Below are 17,638 nucleotides of genomic sequence, written 5' to 3'. Positions count from 1 at the left end.
TTGAAATAATTCAAGTTGGTAATATATTGATAGAAGAAAGGCAGTCAAGATAGCACACCAAAAAATGAACTCCTGGTAGCTTATCACAACTGTCTACATCAAAGGCATGAGGAATTGTTGTTGGCCCTGTGGTCAAGGCATGACACTGTAGCCAGTCACTTCAGATGTATTTACCACCCCACTGTGCTGGCTTTGACTCCCCAGTCTCCAAGGTCTGTCACATGCAGCTCTCCTGCCAAGGAATAATCTTTGGCATTTGTTCAAAGCTATGACTCTGTGGCCCACAGATCCTACATTGTCCCAGGATATGCTAAAACTGTTGTTTTCAGCTCTGCAGATGTGGGTGATGGAGGCTTTTCACTTCCAAAAGTGTGCTTTACCAACCATGCTATGGAACAGCCAGAGGCCAGTATATGTTCCATCACTGCTGCTAAATCTGGGTCACTGTGCAGTAAAGCAACATAAAATGTGTAAACCAGAGGCAGAATAATCAAGCAGAATTTAATTGCAACCACTACTAAGAGATACTCTCTCCTAGATAATACATGTAAACATAACTAAAAAGAGCGTCTAAAATCCAGGAAGATAACTGCATAAGATTAACTCACTCTTTCACATTGGTGTTTTAGTCCAACATGATATATATGCTTTTCTGGTAGATTAAATAATCTAACTGCAGCACAGAGGCTAGAGAAACCTTTCTGTTCAGGCAAGAGGTAATGAAGCCTACTTGGAACGTGGAAGCTCAAACACAGCTCAAACCCAGTCCAGTGGAGGTTTTTGATGATTCTTTCCCCCATTTCTACAGGAAATGTTCTGACCCCCCTCCTTTACTGGAAAGGAGATTTTATCCTCTCTCAAAGAGTCCCATGGAGATACATAAGTTTTCTATACAGTCACTGGCACTTAGTTCCTCTGAACCACATTTTTAAGACACATACTTTCTCTTCTAATTGTATGGGAGACCATGACAGACCCAAGGTTAGAAAAATATGCCAAGATGAGTGCCTTGATTTGAATATGAAACCACTGACTTCTGCCAGAGTTTTCACAATTGAAATACAAATCGTCTCTGGGGGGGAAAAAAAAAAAAATGTCAGCACCATTTTCTTTTAGAATTTAGAGATAATTTATACTGAATAGTACCTAAATTCATCAGTTACACCACTTATTTAAATAAGAGCATTGTGCAAGCAGGTTTCTAGGAAAACAGTGCAAAGCAAAATCAAGAAGTGTGTTCAGCTCTTGATTTTAATACCTAAACATTGGATTCCGAGTATGATTACATAGTAAAAATATTCATATTTATCATATTTTTTGAGGGATAGCAAGAGAACAAAATAACACATATGTGTGTATCATAACCATTTGATGTTGCATGAACATTATTTGTAAATTAACCATGCAACTTACAAGGAGTGATTAAAAAAGCAAACAAATAAAACAAAAAACCAAACCCACCCCACTTTAAAATAAACTAGATCAACTAGGTTTTGAAACAAAGAACTGAGGCATGTTTTCTGAACACATAATTTGTCTGCTGGTGCTCAAAATTGGGATGTTAGTGGCTTATATGAAACACTTTTAGAGCTATGAAGAGTGGTGTTGTAGAAATAAAGTGACTGATGTTCTGCCAATACAAACCTCAAAAGGAGGTTGAAAAACACAGCAAGTGTCGCTTCTGAAGCTGGAGATAGGGAAGCATTATGTTTTATTTTGCCCTTTAATATAAGCCCCAAAGCACTGCTTCACTAAAACAGGTCTGCTACCTGAACTGAGTCCAACTCAGTCTCTTAGCACAAATGCAGGGATGAAAAATCCATTCAGCATGTCACTGTAAAATTTCTGTGTTTATTGCTGGAATTAGCAGGGCGCAGGGTCTTCACATCCACAGGTTTTGTCTTCTATTTTGTTGCATACTGAGGAGATGTAGAGCCAGCTGTGCACTGCTTATTCATACTGGGAAACTGCTACTTGCCCAACATCCCCACTGATAACAAGAGGATTGCTTTAATTGGAAACATTAACAGTCATGGGAAACCATGTCTGAATCCTTAAGGACACACAAGGGCTCTGTCATGATCGATGGTAGATGGGAAAATTGCTTGCTTGCTTGGGAAAAGCTTTTGTTTTGACTGTCCATGCAAAATTCACTTGTCACTCCTGAGTGCTTTTTGAGCCTCTGAATTTTATGAGGTAATCATGTTTGCCAATAAATAAGGAGAATTTCAGGATCATGATTTAACCCTGGACATATCCCATTGTCCCCAGGAAGCCTCTATTGAACAGCAGCTGCAGATCTGGCTTGGGCTAGTATAGGCAAGGGATCATGATGCTCCTGATACAATGTTTCTCGAGGAATAGCCATGAAATCTCACAATACCTTAAAAAAAAGATACTCTGGAACATGTGCATATTTTCTCAAAGTCTTTTAAATCAATCAATGTAGTTTAGTGCAAGTCTTTTAGCATGTAATATTGATCCTTGTTAAGGCAAGTTTTCCTTTCTAGTGCACTTCATGCAAAGTAAATTTGACATTAACACTGTTGGATAATCTTTTCACCCTCAGTTTGAATATTTAAAGCAGGATTTAAAATATCTTAGTGGGAAGAATCCTAGTCTGTCAGTAAGTGGAAAAGCAATGAAGCAATAGGTATTTCTCATCTCTTTTCTTGCAGTCCAACATTTTTGGGAAAAAGACAGAATCTAGTCCTTTGACATACTTGGCATAAACGTTAGAAACATGCTTTTCTGATCAAATGGGACAGGCTGAAGATACTAAACACTCATTAAATACCTGTTCAATGGTCGTTAGGTAATCAAAATCATAAGAAATTCTTTTGCCACAATAAAACAGTTTCAAACCTGTAAAGATTTTATAGCTGGAAAAGAGGATTTTATATCCCAATATTTAATAATGAATGTTTGAATTTCTGAACACATATCTGCAGATCTAAGAAATAAATGGCTAACCTAGAGATATCAGAATCCCCTCTAAACATGTACGAGTATGGAGAAAGGCAATATAATGTAATTATAATGTAAAATGTAAATATTTTAATTTAACTAATTAAATGGAGCTAGAGGAAAAGAGACCTGAGATCCTGTACTGTGTTTGTGTGATCAGGTTTTGGTAGTGGAGAGGCTGCAGGGATGGCATCTCTGAGAAGATGCTGGCAGCTTCCTCCACATCTGGCAGAGCCAATGTGAGCTGGACCCAAGGCAGACCCACTGGTGGCCAAGGCTGAGCCCGTCAAGAGTGATGGCCATGGCTTTCTGATAACATATTAAGAAGGGAAAAACACATTATGTAGACGTATTTCTGGTCAGAGAAGAGCGGAGTGAGCACATGTGTGAGAGGAACAGCCCTGCAGACACCCAGGGCAGTGCAGAAGGAGGGGCAGGAGCTGCTCCAGGCTCTGGAGCTCAGATTCCCCTGCAGCCCCTGGAGCAGCCCATGGTGAGGCAGCTGTGCCCCTGCAGCCCAGGGAGGGCACAGGGGAGCAGAGGTCCACCTGGAACCCCTGGAGGAGCGCAGGTTGGAGCAGGGGGTTGCCCAAAGGAGGGATTTTAACCCATAGGAAACCCATCCTGAAGCAGGCTTCTGGCAGGGACCTGTAGACCTGTGGAGAGAGGAGCCCAGGCTGGAGAAGGTTTTTGTAGGACTTGTGATCCTGTGTGGTTTTCCACTGGAGCAACCTGTTCCTGGAGGACTGCACCCTGTGAAAGAATGACCCACTTTGGAGGAATTCATGCAGGACTGTCTCCCACAGGAAGGACCTCACACTGGAGCAGGGGAAGGATTCTGAATCCTCTCCTTGAGCACCAGCAGGAACAATGTGTGATGGACTGACCATAACTCCCATTCCCACCTCCCTACACTGTGGAGGGGGAAGAAGTAGAGCCTGGAAAAGAGGGAGGAGTTTGGGAAGGTGTTTTTACATCTCATTATCCTGCTCTGTTTTTGTTGGTAATAAACCCAGTTAATATCCCCAAGCTGAGTCAGTTTTGCCCGCGATGGTAATGGGTGACTGACTTCTCCCTGTCCTCAATTCATGAACCTTGTGTTGTATTTTCTCTCCCCTGTCCAGTTGCAGAGGGGAGTGAGAGAGTGGCTGTGGTTGGTGCCTGGCACCCAGCCAGGGTCAGCCCCCTACAGATGCCCATCAGTTTGTGCTCTCCTGGAATATCTGTATGTAGTGGTTTGGACCAAAATACTCATTACTGTTTACCTTCTGTGAGATAAGAATTAGGAGAAAAGCAAAGCAGGCACAAAACTTGAAAGAATATAAAGAAGTTTATTAATAGACCTAAAAGAAGGAAAAAAAATAAAATAAAATCATACCACCACCTTCAGAACACTTCTCCTCCCCCCACCTTTCTCCCTTCTCCCACTGACAATGCAAAAAGACAACTCTTGAGATGTTCAGTCTGTTTACCACTTCCATAATAACCTTGTTCAGTTCACTTAGGGAGAGGAGTCTCTCTTGCTCATGCTATGGAGATATTATCACAACGAGATAGATTCCCGGGTTGGTTCTCTGCTCGCTTCAGTATCACAAGACAGCCGCCCAGGTTGGTTCTCTGCTCGCATCATGTGGGATGATGCAAGCAGAGAACTTGCAGCTTTTCCCACAACTGCTTTTGAGGGTGCAATCTTGAGCTAATGGGGTACCATTTTAAGGTTGAGCTCTTCAGCAACAAAAGTTCTCTTCACCCATCTCTGCGAGCATTTCCGTCTCTGAGAATAGAGGCCCTCTTCCTTTCCTGGGAGAAAAAACATCTTCATCTCTAGGACTATCTCTGGGAGTATCTCTAGGAACAGAGGTCTTTCTTCTCCTTCCAATTGGAGCAAGAGTCCTCATCTCTCCTTGTTCAAACTTCTCATCAAATCACAGCTGCTTCAGCATTTGCTTATACCAGCACAGGTACTTTTGCTCACAAGTACAGTTTGGACGCTCCACCCCCAGTGCCTTCATGAAATTACAACAGGTACTCTGATATGTCAGAGTCTATCACCACCATAGCTTTACAACAGAATATCAGCTTTAAGCATCTCCTCTTTCTCCTCCCTCAGGTTTTCAGCTCTTCACAGCACTAAAAGGGTTAATCTCACCTGGGTCTTGCAGCTGGAATTTCGCTTATTGCTGTTGGTCACATGATCTTTGCCAGGCAGTGGTGCAGCTTCAGCTGAATCTTCATCTTCATCCACACTGGAGAGGGGGAGCGGCCCGTCTGCATGTAGCAGGGCTGGGGGCGGGGGGCCGTGGGTGGGACAAGGCAGCACAGCTCCAGGATGGCCGTGGCTGGCCCGGCCCGAGCAGGGCCTGGCCTGGGCCCTGCAGGCCCCGTATGGACCCTGCAGCTACATGTCCCAGCACCAGAAACGAGACAGAGAGCTTCCTGGGGTTTGTCCATTCTTAAATGTGGACCACAGAGACGGTCAAAATTTTAAGTGCCTTAAAAAATTGTCCATATTCAAACTGGCCAGCTGATAGGTTCTGTCAGGTCATAGAGGAGCTGTAAGCGCCCCTTTGCAAGACCATCACTTCCGGGACTACGCTTGCTAACCCATGACACTATATAATGCTGTGGGGCTGCCCAGATTTACAGACCAAGTCATAAAATGCACCTGATTTGGGAAAAATACACAATGGTAATAGAAGGATGTCAGTAAGAAGCCTGCAGTGTATTTATATCCTCAGGAGTCCACTCCAGTATTATCTCTGATATAATAATAGACTAATATAAAATCCTATGTTAATACTCTCACTCACATCTCTCTCAGTTGTTTCACAAACTAAACTTCCCTAGACATTCGCAGGAGTTGTACCCGAGCAAGGACCAAGCAAAGGCAGACTCAGCAACCCAGGAATAAGTAATCTTAGGGAAGTACATTGATTAGCTATCTCTATTCTTGTTTAAACATATTCCTGCTACATTGTTGACTGAGAGGATTTGCATATGAAAGCAGAATGTGCTCCAGTGTTGAGGAAAGGGTGAGATGCTCACTGTGTATTTATGGAAAATAAACTGTTAAAGAGTGACAACCAGCTCTGAAACTTCAGGGGCAGAAAGAGAAGAGAGAGAGGTAGAAAGAAAGAGAGATAGAAATCTAGCAGCTTTTGACAGGTATGCATAAATCTTCCTGAAGGGTAGAATCACCTGAGGAAAGACAGTGTGAGAGACCATTAAACCTTAAGAGTTTTGCATGATTTGTGAAGAAAATGTGGAAGTTTGCAAGGCATGGACTGGCAACTCCAAATGTAGATTGAAGATCATCAGGAAAGCCCTTTGTCTGTGAGGTTTTGGCTCAAAGGACTCATGTTAGGAATCTTGCTTCATAAGGTCAGCTATTGGTAAAAGACAGCCTTGCTTTCTGGGGTTTCTGAGTAGATGTTGTTCATGATGGACTGTTGTTGCAAACCTCAGCAAATCAAGCATTTTTAAGCAGTAGCATTTAAATGTCTTGCCTTATAAGAAACTAGACTGGACAGCCCTTACTAGGCCAATCCTTACTAGGCCAATCTTTTCACTGGTGCAGCACCCCTGGACTGAGTGATGAATGACACTGGTTATAGTTCATCTGTGTTTGAAGAAGATAAACAGCTTGGTGCCAGTTAACTCCCTTTCCACAAAGGGAGCAACAGTGTAATGAATTGAAAGCAGAAAAGGGGTTTATTTATCCTTCATTCTTCTATCAATCTGTGCAGTTCTCGACTTTATGCCCATTGTTTGTCCCTACATGGCTCATGGTAGAAAGTGAGGAACAGTTCTCTTCTGGCTTGAGGGTATTTTTATTCTTTCTGCTATCATGAAATGGGGCTAAGATAAAGGCTGGGACTAGGTGAGAGGTGGCTGGCTGTTAATTTCCCATTTTTCAGGCTTTCTCACTTTTCCATGGGCTTGTGAGGACAGCCACAAAGGCAGTATTGAAATCCCTTACCCAGTATGCAAAACTTGTCTGAGGACACATGTGCCTCGTTTGTTCCTGCCTTTCTTAAGTGGTGTTCTTGAACAGCATCTGAATGATGCTATTTCACTTTCCTTCACAATGCTCACTCCCTGTGAAAATCCAAACCAAAAAATCCACTCCTGCCCTCCACCACAGTTTGTATTTCATGACCAATAAAAAGACACAGTGATCTTCACTACCTGGAAAGACAAATAAGACAAAGTCAGTGCAGAATGAACAGTTAAGAAGCTACTTAGATATAGGATTTGACGTAGGTTTGTGACACTTTCTCTCCTAAGAAATGAGATCTATTGATAAACCAAAGATCAGATAATTCTCATTTTCTCTTGTATTATTGTGGTATCAGACAAGATCATACCAGAAAATCAATAAGGAATTTCAGAAGATGCATTGCTTAGTAAGTTATTTCCTCCTTAGTTCACAATGTCTTTAAATATTCTCTACTATGACTAATGGAAAAGTGGTGATTTTATCTCACACACAGATACACTTTGTCATGTGGTCCATTCTGATCTGTTGATGATAGTATGAACCAGTTATGCTAACTTGATAAAAGAATTAAATCATGCTATCCTTGCATATGAGAGGAGTTTGCATGAACAGTTGAGAATTCAATCACCAAATATCTCTACAATTCTAGTTTTTTCTTGTCTCTACCAGCATGGCAGCTGACAGGACACTGAAAGCCAAAAAAAAAAAAAACCTAGAGAAAAAAACAAATAAAAAAAAAAAAGAAAAGGAAAAACATAGGCGAAAAGGAAAAGAAAAAAAAAGGAAAAATAGAAAAACAAACAAAAAAAAAAAACCCCCAACAAACCAACCAACCAAAACAAAACAGAAATATACTCCCTAAAGCCCCCCCCCAACTTACTCTCAAAGTACAAAGGTCAATGCTCTCCTAAAGTAGTAAATGAAAAAATGCCTGCTTGTACCTCTCTATTTAAGATAAGCACAGTCCACTTCTGAGAAAGAGTTAAGTTCAAATAGAGAAACAAAGAAGATCCACCTCAGGTAATTTTAGGTGCCTGTGCCTTTTATGTTTAGTCCTCAGCTAGTTTTAACATTGCTTTTATGATCTATTTAAAAAAAAACAAAACCACAAAAGTCAAAACCCCACACACTTGAAGAAAATCAGTCTCATTAGCTGACATATTTTAGATTTCTAGTTAAGAATAAGGTGTATTGCACCCTACAAGTAACTATTTCTCTGCTTTGCGTAAGAGAACCAAAGGATCACTAGCTCAGGGGCAAGGTCTACACTTAATTAGATAAGGACTACTCTTAGCATTGGCAATAATGGTAGCTGTGGGATTAATGTGACTCTTATGGCCGTCACCAGATGCCATAGCTTCGAGGCAAGTAGAGTTTTTATGCAGTGTTTAGGGAGAGATACATAAGAATGGGATCTTCAGATGCCAAAATCTGAGTGGTTTGCTGAGAACCATAAGCACTCTAAAAGATTCACTTCTCTATTGCAATGCAAATGTCCAGCCATCAGCTGAAGATTCCTTTCCTTTACCTTAGACTGGAAACTATGATTTTTTTTTTCTTAAATTCGGAGCTAGAGCAGGTCATACCACACTGCTTTTATTTTTCCTGTAAAGCAGCAACATGGAAAGGAATTGCAAGTGCTTGCACTCTACCGTAAATGTTCAGCAGTTGTAGCACATCCTTTGAAAAATCTTTCTTTAAATACTCAAAGTGTTTAATTTATGAGACCAGAACTCTCACACCTCAGGAGGGAATCTCCACTGTGCGATCAGATATTCTTCAGTGCATTTCTAGCTTGGTAAGAAAGAACAGAAAAAGGAGAGAAACATGGTGAAAGAGAGGCATAGAAATCAATGAACTAAAAAAGGAGGAAGCGCTAAATACCAGTTCCAATGTATTAAATACTTCATTAACTCTCACTTTTGTTATTGTAAAATGTGCTGATTATCTACTTCTGATCAGCCTTAATAAGAAAGATAACTACCCCATATACCTGTGGTCGGAGCACAGAGCCCAGGGTTAGGGGGCCACTTCCAAGGCCAAATAGGTTACCCCCAAACAGTAATGCAACCATATGGATAGGATGGAGGCAAAATGCCAGTGGTAACCCAAGGAAGAAGAGCTTATTTTTACTCTTGAGTCCAGCTTGTAGACTCTGTTGTCCCCTGGAATCTGCTGTGTAAGGCTGATCCAAAAAGCACCACCTGAAAATGCTGAGCAGAGTGGTCTCTACAGACAGACGTGGGACACATTTATCCAGATTTCAGGTGACTAAATAAAATTGTCTAAATGCTTACCTTAAGATCTTTCTGGGACAGAAAGATATGATGTAGAAGCTATGGAAGGTCTGTTTCTGTCTGGATTGGTGGCTGGAGGCACCTCAATACGTTTCCTGGTTTCTGGGGTCTGGGCATAGGCTGGAATCCTAAGTAAATAGCCATGGGACCTCCTTATTTTGTATATATCTGCAGGTAAAAATCAACGTTTCAGTGATTTTGATGTTTATAGTATTAAAGCAACTATTAAATAAGGATTCTGAGAATCAAAAACATTTTGTGGCTTCAGTGCTGAAGTAACTTGCCTATTTCTATGAAAGAAGCCTTTCAAGGAATTGAAAACAGATATTCCAGACTTCATTCTAGGGTTTCAAAAGCCGCACACTTCCTTTAAATATAGTATTATGAAACAGATAAATAAAAAGCAAAACATTGTTGACTGCATGAGCTGAAAGTTTTAAAAGGCTTTCTTTCATTCTGCCTGAGTCACTGTAAAGAGCCCTGGCTCTTTTTTTCCTTTCTGGGAAGTCAATCTGAACTCACCAGCCATTGTTTCAAAGCAAAAAGTTTTAAATCGAAAGGGAGAAGAAGAAAGAATAAAAAAAATCAAGTTCAGCAAACTTTTGTAGTGCAGAAGAAGAACCACTAAGCATACCGTCGTGTATTCTCAGAGTAAATGACATGCGCTTTTTGCTCTGGTGAGCGATCCATATTTTAAATGTCCCCATATACCATTATCATGCATAAAAACCTGTCACTATTATTCATGTCTTTTTCCCAATATCCATATTTTGACATTACCACTGGAAAGATCCAGTGTGCTCAGTGGCTTCTTAAAAATAAATAATTGAAAGCTACTGTAAATTATATTAAGCCTCGACATGGCTGACCCTCTCTTGCTTCAGTCCGTTGCTATCTCTTTAAATGTATTCACTCATAAATTATATTGTAATTTGGAGGTGCTGAAGTCTTAAGTTTTTTGACTCAAATGTAACTTCCTTCCCAATGCATAATTCATTTTCACTTTGTTCTTGGTGCTGCGTGTGCAATCACATTTTTGGCAGCCAAATGCAGGCTGAAATCAACAACTCTGTAAAGGGTGAGAATGAAATCAGAATGGACGGCTTGGCGGAAGAAATATTAAGCATGTCACAATGTTTTGTACTCTATCTTGTGAAATGGAGACAAAAACCTCAAACAAGTCTTGTGTTTAAAAGGAATGACATTTAAAGTCTGAAAATTTTCCACTGCTGATGTCATGCTGTTGTTGCATTTAATTCCTTTTCACATCACATAGGCTGATGGCTGCTGAATGTTTTTATGGAAGGAGATTTTTTGATGGAGAGCATGCTCTCCCATTTTCCGTTTTTTAAACTGGAATAAGTCAGTCAATCTCTGTGGACTCAGATGAGGGACATCAGGCTTATCTGATAAAAATTAGTGTCACTAACTTCAGAATACTGACCTTATTTTCTGAAATAGGGTCCTTGCAAAAGCCTTGAAACTCCCATGAAATTAACATGTTATTGGGTCAAAACTTCAACTGCTTTAAGGCAAAGTAGTTTTGCAACCTTATGTTGACTGACAGTCATACCTTTGTTTTTATCTTTTCAACATCAATAAGTAGTACAGGAAAAAGACTCATTCAAAAATAACATCCTCCAGCATTATGGTTTTCTTAACACATAGTTATATCTGCAAGACAGCAAAGTACACAGAAGTGCAGCTTCAGCATGATGGATCAATGACAGAAACATGTCATATTGATAAGCATTCATGAAGATTTCACATGATCAAGCATAAAGATGACAATTTTTTTCTTTATGAGATCACACAGCACTTTCAGGATAGAAAGGTGAAGAGGAAGATGTGAAAATTCAAAACAACCTGGGAAAGCGAGGAGTGTAGAAGGACAAACTTACAAAATAACAAATGACATGCAGTGACCCAGGAAGACTTACATAAAACATGTGAAAGAGAGAGATGGTGGTTAGGGGTAAGCTGTTATAAGGAGTAAAGGCAGAAAAAAAAAAGCTTCAAAAAGGCAGTTGAGACATAGAAACACCTCTCCCCATCAAAGTATACTCATAATTTACCTGAATAAAGCCATTATGTTATAAATAATCACCTCTGTAGTATTAAAAGTGCCTAAATCTAGTTATGTGAGGCTGACAAGCTGTGATGACTACCATGACCTGTGTGTCAGCACCTACAGCCCACCTGGATAAAATGACTGTTCCTTCTGTCGTGTCTTCTTTCCTGGCTCCCCACTCCCCACTTTCTGCGTTTCCCTGTTGTAAGTTCAACCTTTTGTCTGTACCTCTGAAACACGGCGCAACTGAGACCCTCAAGCACTGCTTCATTCCTTAAGTGGCCAGTGTCTTCCTGACACCTCCTTCTGTCCCTGACTGGCCTTACTTCATCACAGCTTCAGTCAGGAGGATAAATAAATCAGCAGAACTCAAGATCACAATTTCAATGTCGTGAGTGATACATACCTTTGCTTTTTGTCTAGCCTTTTCTCAATTCCAGCTTATGATCTCTGCTTTTCCCTCCTGATTTCTCACTATCCATCTGTCCCAGCATTGCACCTTGTGCTCATTGTTACAGCAGTGAGACAAGCATTGTTTGTATGATAACACCTCCCATCCCAGGCTGCCTCTGTGTTTTTTCATGTTGTTCTGCAGGACTAGAACAGCTGTCCTGAGGTAATATGCCAAGCCCCTTAACCTTGCATTATTCAAATCTCTCCCTAGGGAATGAGAAAAGTCTGTGAGCATCATCCACTTATGGGAATCTTTTGTCAGTGTATACGGTGTTATCTCAGCCCTATTCCTCTCTCCAGAGAGACGAAGCCTATTGCATTAAACAGGTTCTTCTCAAAAGACTGAGATGCTCACCCTGTCTCATTAAGACAGAGTATGTGAAGACAAAGAAAATAGTTCAAATGGGACATTTAACTAATCTCTTCTTAAATCTCTGATACACACAATAAAAAAGAAAAAAAGTGGATTACGAGGAAGAAAAGGAAAATGTCTGAAATAGAATCTACATCCACAGATTTTGACTGCTGCAATATTATAGGCTGAATTAATGTTCCATAAATATACTCTGGGCATTTCCATTATAGTAATGTCAGCTCTCATTGTCAGTTAACAGGTGCCTGTATAGTAAACCACATCTGACTTCTGAGCCGTACCTTGAGTTGTATTTTCTAATATCAAGTGATAGTACCATATGATGGCATGAAGACAGTCTTTAATTTTTCTGCTATAGTAAAAAGAATCCTCCCCCCCCAAAAAAAAAAAAATTAAAAACCCCAACCAACAACAAACAAACAAGAAAACGCAAGGGAAAGTTTTGCAATTTCATTATACTCGCCATACCATACCTTAAAGTGAGGTGAGTTGGTGTGCAATTATCAGTTGTATCACTCACATCAACAAATACATAAAAAGAGAAACCCATTAGCTATTTTAGTTATTTTCAGAGCTATCTGTAAGGCAAACCTGAAATGAAAATCATCAGTTAAAACACAGGGTATATTTCAGATACTGAATTGCTGCTAACAATGATGGCTATAGCTAATTAGAAAAACACCTCCAGCACCTAAAAGGAAAAGATGTAAAAGTGAGGGAATTTCTGAATAAAAGTGGCATGGAATCACTCACTGACTGCATTTGCCTGGATGAAAGTGGGATACTCTTTTTATGAAAACAATATGGCTTTCTTCCCCCCACCAAATAAAAGCAGGTTATGGTTCATGAGGTTTTGGTTTATGCCACATTTTTTCATTTTTTTTCCTTTTTGCTATCTCTCACTTTTTTTATTTATTTATTAATGTAGTGACATGGAAGTTGTCTGGACATGTGGTACAAGAGAACTTTAGCTTTAGCCTAGCCCCCAGGGAAGTGTTTGGAAATCTCTGCGCATCCAGCGAGCAACAACATAACAAATGGGTGAGTTGGTCACAGTAGCAAAGACATTTTCCTACATTACCACATCACAGGAAGCTTCTGAGAGAAAGCCTCAACTTCACACATCCTTAACTTCAAGCAAAAGATGAATAGAATTTTTCGCAGTCTTACATTGCCTAAGAAGCCACTCAGAATGAAATGTCACAGTTCTCCTTAGCACAAAAGTAAACGTGGGATATAATTTTTTGTCATCTTTTATTTAAGTTGTGGTTCTATTTGAATTTCAAGCGTGCTTAATTTGACCACAGCCAACTGTCTAAACAAGCAAGCCTCAGTACTTCTACTGCACCAACAACCAGCTTAATAACATCAGCTTATATTTTAACATGAATTTTCTCTGGCTTCCTGAAAAGGCTATTTCCTCTGCTTCCTGCCATAGGCTAGTTACACATAATGAAGCTTAGTTTCAGATACACTGAATATAATGAGAAAAAACTAGCATCAGACACAACAATACTGGCAGCAGAAATCTGTGAGAGACACTGTCTTATCACAATTCCTGCCTCAGCCTTCTGTTTGTGGTAAACCTGGACCAAATAAAAATAAAAAAATAATTAAAAAAAAAAAAAGGACTCAGTGGTGGACTAGACCTATTAGAAACTGCTATTTTTATTACACCAATCCTCTGGAGAAAATGGCATGATATTCTGTGGGTTCCTAGCTTTAAGGCTGCATCTAACCTTTACTGCTTAGACAAGATCTGTTGGACCAAGTTGCTACTGACCATACAACAAATTCCATAGTGAAGCAGGGAACAGACACAGGGTGTTTGCAGTCATCCCATTTACCCATAAAAGCAGCTGTATTACTACAACAGTCCAAGGCACATGCTATTACGGAAAATTCAAATTAGCAAACTACGATGTTAGTAGTTTATATATATCTATATCTATATTTATATCTAAATAAATTATCTTCTCAGACTGGTCTACCCTTGTTTCTTTCTCATTTTAGTCCTTTGTCTTTGTGAGTCTCACCTGCCTCAAAAATCCCTCAGCTTCCAAAGTAAATACACCATTAGTACTTCTATAGGCACTTGTTTATTGTTCATGAGGTCTTCAGAGTTAAGCAGAATGCATCACTCATTTGATTCCTTTCTAATTAATTGACACTACACTGATGTGTAGGTGCTAATACCAGTTCTCCTGATTCAGTAGATCTTAACAGTGAAACAGGCTTGAACTGAACCACTGTCAAATAATCCTACCTCAGTTTCTCTTTTACTTACTTGAATGGAAGGACATTCACAACTCCACTGAACCGCTGAAATGAGAAACCTCTGGGATGTTCTCCAGGCCAGTACAAAGTATGGTGTGGCATTCACAAAATGACCTCAGGAAAGCAGACATGGCCAAGATTTGAGTCTATTAGTGTTAAATCCAAAGCTTTGATTGTTAAGCAGTAGCATTCTTGACAGATCACCAAAGCCTTTGTTTCTCACAAGGGTCTCTCAGAAGGCTTGAGTGGAAAGTTACAAACTAGCATTGTTCATCCAAATGCTGAAACACTGTTGGGGTCTGTATGCCAAAATATAAACACTATGAGAATGGCCTGCTTTCCCCAAGCGCTAATATACTTCATAAATTCTCTTCCACCGTATTTTTCAGAGTCATTCTTTTGCTTGTAAGTGTGAAAATAATGTATATGTAAGGATTACACCAACCCCCTGCATGTTAAAAAGTCTTAGCTTATGCTCATTAGTTTAGCCCTCCCTATAGATGTGCATTATTTGCACTGTCTCTTCTTAAATTCGACTCATCTCTGTGACAGAAATTTTAAAACGTATTATATTCCTCCTGGTCCTTCTTAGCCAAGTATGGGGCTTTGCTGCATCAAACACTGAATTTACTGAGATAAAAAGTTAGTGCAATATTGGTCCTGAAATGTAGGTGGTATTGTTATTTTTTCATAGCTACATATACACCTCTCTTGAGGAGATTTCTTTTAGCTTCAGTCTTGGAGGCAGTGCTTTTGAGTCAATATTATGCTGTGATAATTCTTTGAAACTTTATTTCTTTATATTAGCACCACCGGACAATATCCTTCTTCAAGTGAAACACCATCATTTACCCGTAGCTTATATTCATACTAGTCCCTGTAGCACAATTCAGAAACACATTTTCTATTTACATTTGTCTCTCCCAGCTCTCATTTCACTTCCCAGAGCTTTTCTCCCCATGCTGTAATAGGCCTGAATTTTGATGAGGCCAAAACACAAAGCAGCCATCATGAATGACTTATTTAGATGCAAAACTTTTAGCATACTGCTGATTCTGTTCCTACATCAGTCAAGTTTCCTGACTACTCTTCCTGAGATGTAACAGCTCCAGAAGGATTTGGAGAAACACTACAATAGTCTAAGAGTTGCATTTGTTCTTGCTTTTGCTATTGCCCAGCCCTGATTAGAAGAAATGTTCCTGTTAACTAATCACTTTCTCAGTGGCGACAGATGGCTGAAGGGTGCATATGAGGGAAAAACAGAGAGGAAAAGGGTTAATGTTGCAGATCACCTCATTCCCCTTTTATTTAGGCTCCTCTAAAGCTGTTGATTTGATGGAGTGATCTCCATTTGGGGCTGCAGCACTGAGTGGAGAATCAGGCCCACGAGGTTTAGTGACCTCTGGGTGAAGACACCACAGGTGTGTGGCTAACAAGGTGATAATTGGGTACCAGAGTGAGGATGAAAGCAGTACAAGCAGTTGGTCAAGAGGCAGCATTGTACCCCAAAGAGCTGCAAGTGCCGGGATTTGTGTCTGGGAGGAGTGGCGAGCTCTGCTCCTTGCTGCTTTACTGCCAGATCCTGGCTGGAAGTGTTTTCATCGGGAGGAGCTGGCACTGCCCTCCTGCGCCTTTCATGCAAACTGCTGAATCTGAGAGAAAAGTCAGACATTTAATTAACGGGTGTGGATGTGGCTCAGTGTCTTATGTTTTTGTAGGAGTACAGATACAAAGAGAAAATCCTTCAGCGAGAGGCTACAGATTCTGCACCTGCTTTTCTCATGAAACCTTGAGAAAGTTGTGATGCCTTCTTTTCTCTATCTTCCCAACTTCCCCGTTTTTGTTTTCTTTTTTTTTACATTGTCTGCTCCATGAAGTCTGCTTGCCCTTACTCCTTGTTCTCAGTATACAAGATGCCCACCTGCTAACACAACTTCACCATGCTCAGGAATCCCCTACATCTGAAATCAGCAGAGAAAAGAGAAAATAAAGATTCCAGGCAAAAATGCACATGCTCAAGCGTGAAAGCAATGCCGTCATCAGTAAGACAGCACCAAGAACTGTGACCATGTTTTTGGTACTCTACCTGCTACAAACCCTTAGTTTTGTTTCCCTGGCCATTTTCTTGGTTTTAAAAAGTATTTTTTGCAAGGAAATGAAAAAGGCACCAGCTTTCAAATGTACTGGTCAGCACATCCATGATAAAGCTGCCTTACATAGGATTTTCATTTAGAGCTTGAGGCAAGATGTACATGCCTCCTTCATCATACAAATTTCTCTTCCTTTCCAGGTGGCTGCTCATTGTGTTTATTTTTGCTTTAATGTAATATCGACAGCTTTGTCATCTACAAATCTTTACCTTTCTAAGTAACTGGGAGTAAAAGATAAATGGCTCATATATTAGTGCCAGTGCTTGTAGAATGTTCCATTGTGAGTTTTGCTGTTGGGGTTTCTGAGTCCTGTTTTTTTTTTTTTTTTTTTTTTTGGTCAGCCATCAGCTGTACTTTAAATTGCTGCTGAGATGAATAGAAGCTAATAGGAGATATTCCTGAAGTTTGTTTTCTAATCAGATCAGACTGGATCTTACTAATAAAAGTGACGACTGTGAGCAGAAGTGTTTGTGACTAAATAATCAGTTTTGTTATTGAGAAGTGATTAAATTGCCTAAGGAAAAACTTATAAATAACATCTAGTTTACTAAGATTTAAATTAAGGGCTTTTTTCCCCCCCATCAATCTATTCTGAATTGCTTTTCTGTTTAATTTATTTATTTATCTTTATTCTTATTTATTTATTTATTTAATATAAGTCATGTTGCTTATTCTATAACATGCAGCTCTGTTAAACTGTGACTGTATTTCAAGGAACACTGACATCAGTCTCCTCCATTCAATTGATGGGGAAAGTGTGGTATAGGAAGGAGAGATGTAACTGGGAGTAATTGTAAAGTATCAGTTGGCATAAAAGTGAAGTTTAACCTATGCTGAAGAAAAGAAAAATACTGGTGTAAAAATATCACTTTGTGCAACTGACGTATTTTTAAATAAAGGGAAAATTATCTTCCTTTTTTAAACACGGTATTTGACTTTTGACATGAAAACAAAACAAGTAGTGATTTTTGCAGAGCTCTGGTAGCATAAAAAAGCACCTCAATTACCTTTATTGGTAGTTTTGGTGGAAGGTAGGACTTGGGATAATAT

The 17,638-nt window shown here is 39.8% G+C and overlaps 1 long non-coding RNA gene across 1 annotated transcript; it reads right to left on the bottom strand.

The window, feature by feature from the left end:
- Nucleotides 1-5,509: 5,509 nt before the first annotated feature.
- On the bottom strand, nucleotides 5,510-12,285 carry LOC116438591. Its single transcript, XR_004237833.1, has 3 exons — nucleotides 11,742-12,285; nucleotides 9,265-9,432; nucleotides 5,510-7,155 (listed from the first exon to the last, which is right to left on the bottom strand). It is a non-coding gene; the product is annotated as an uncharacterized LOC116438591 (long non-coding RNA).
- Between the last annotated feature and the right edge of the window lie 5,353 nt (nucleotides 12,286-17,638).

This window comes from Corvus moneduloides, chromosome Z (genome assembly GCF_009650955.1).
Source record: "Corvus moneduloides isolate bCorMon1 chromosome Z, bCorMon1.pri, whole genome shotgun sequence".
NCBI classification, from domain to species: domain Eukaryota; kingdom Metazoa; phylum Chordata; class Aves; order Passeriformes; family Corvidae; genus Corvus; species Corvus moneduloides.
Note: the sequence above shows the minus strand (reverse complement) of the source record. Positions and strands in the feature narration are given on the sequence as shown.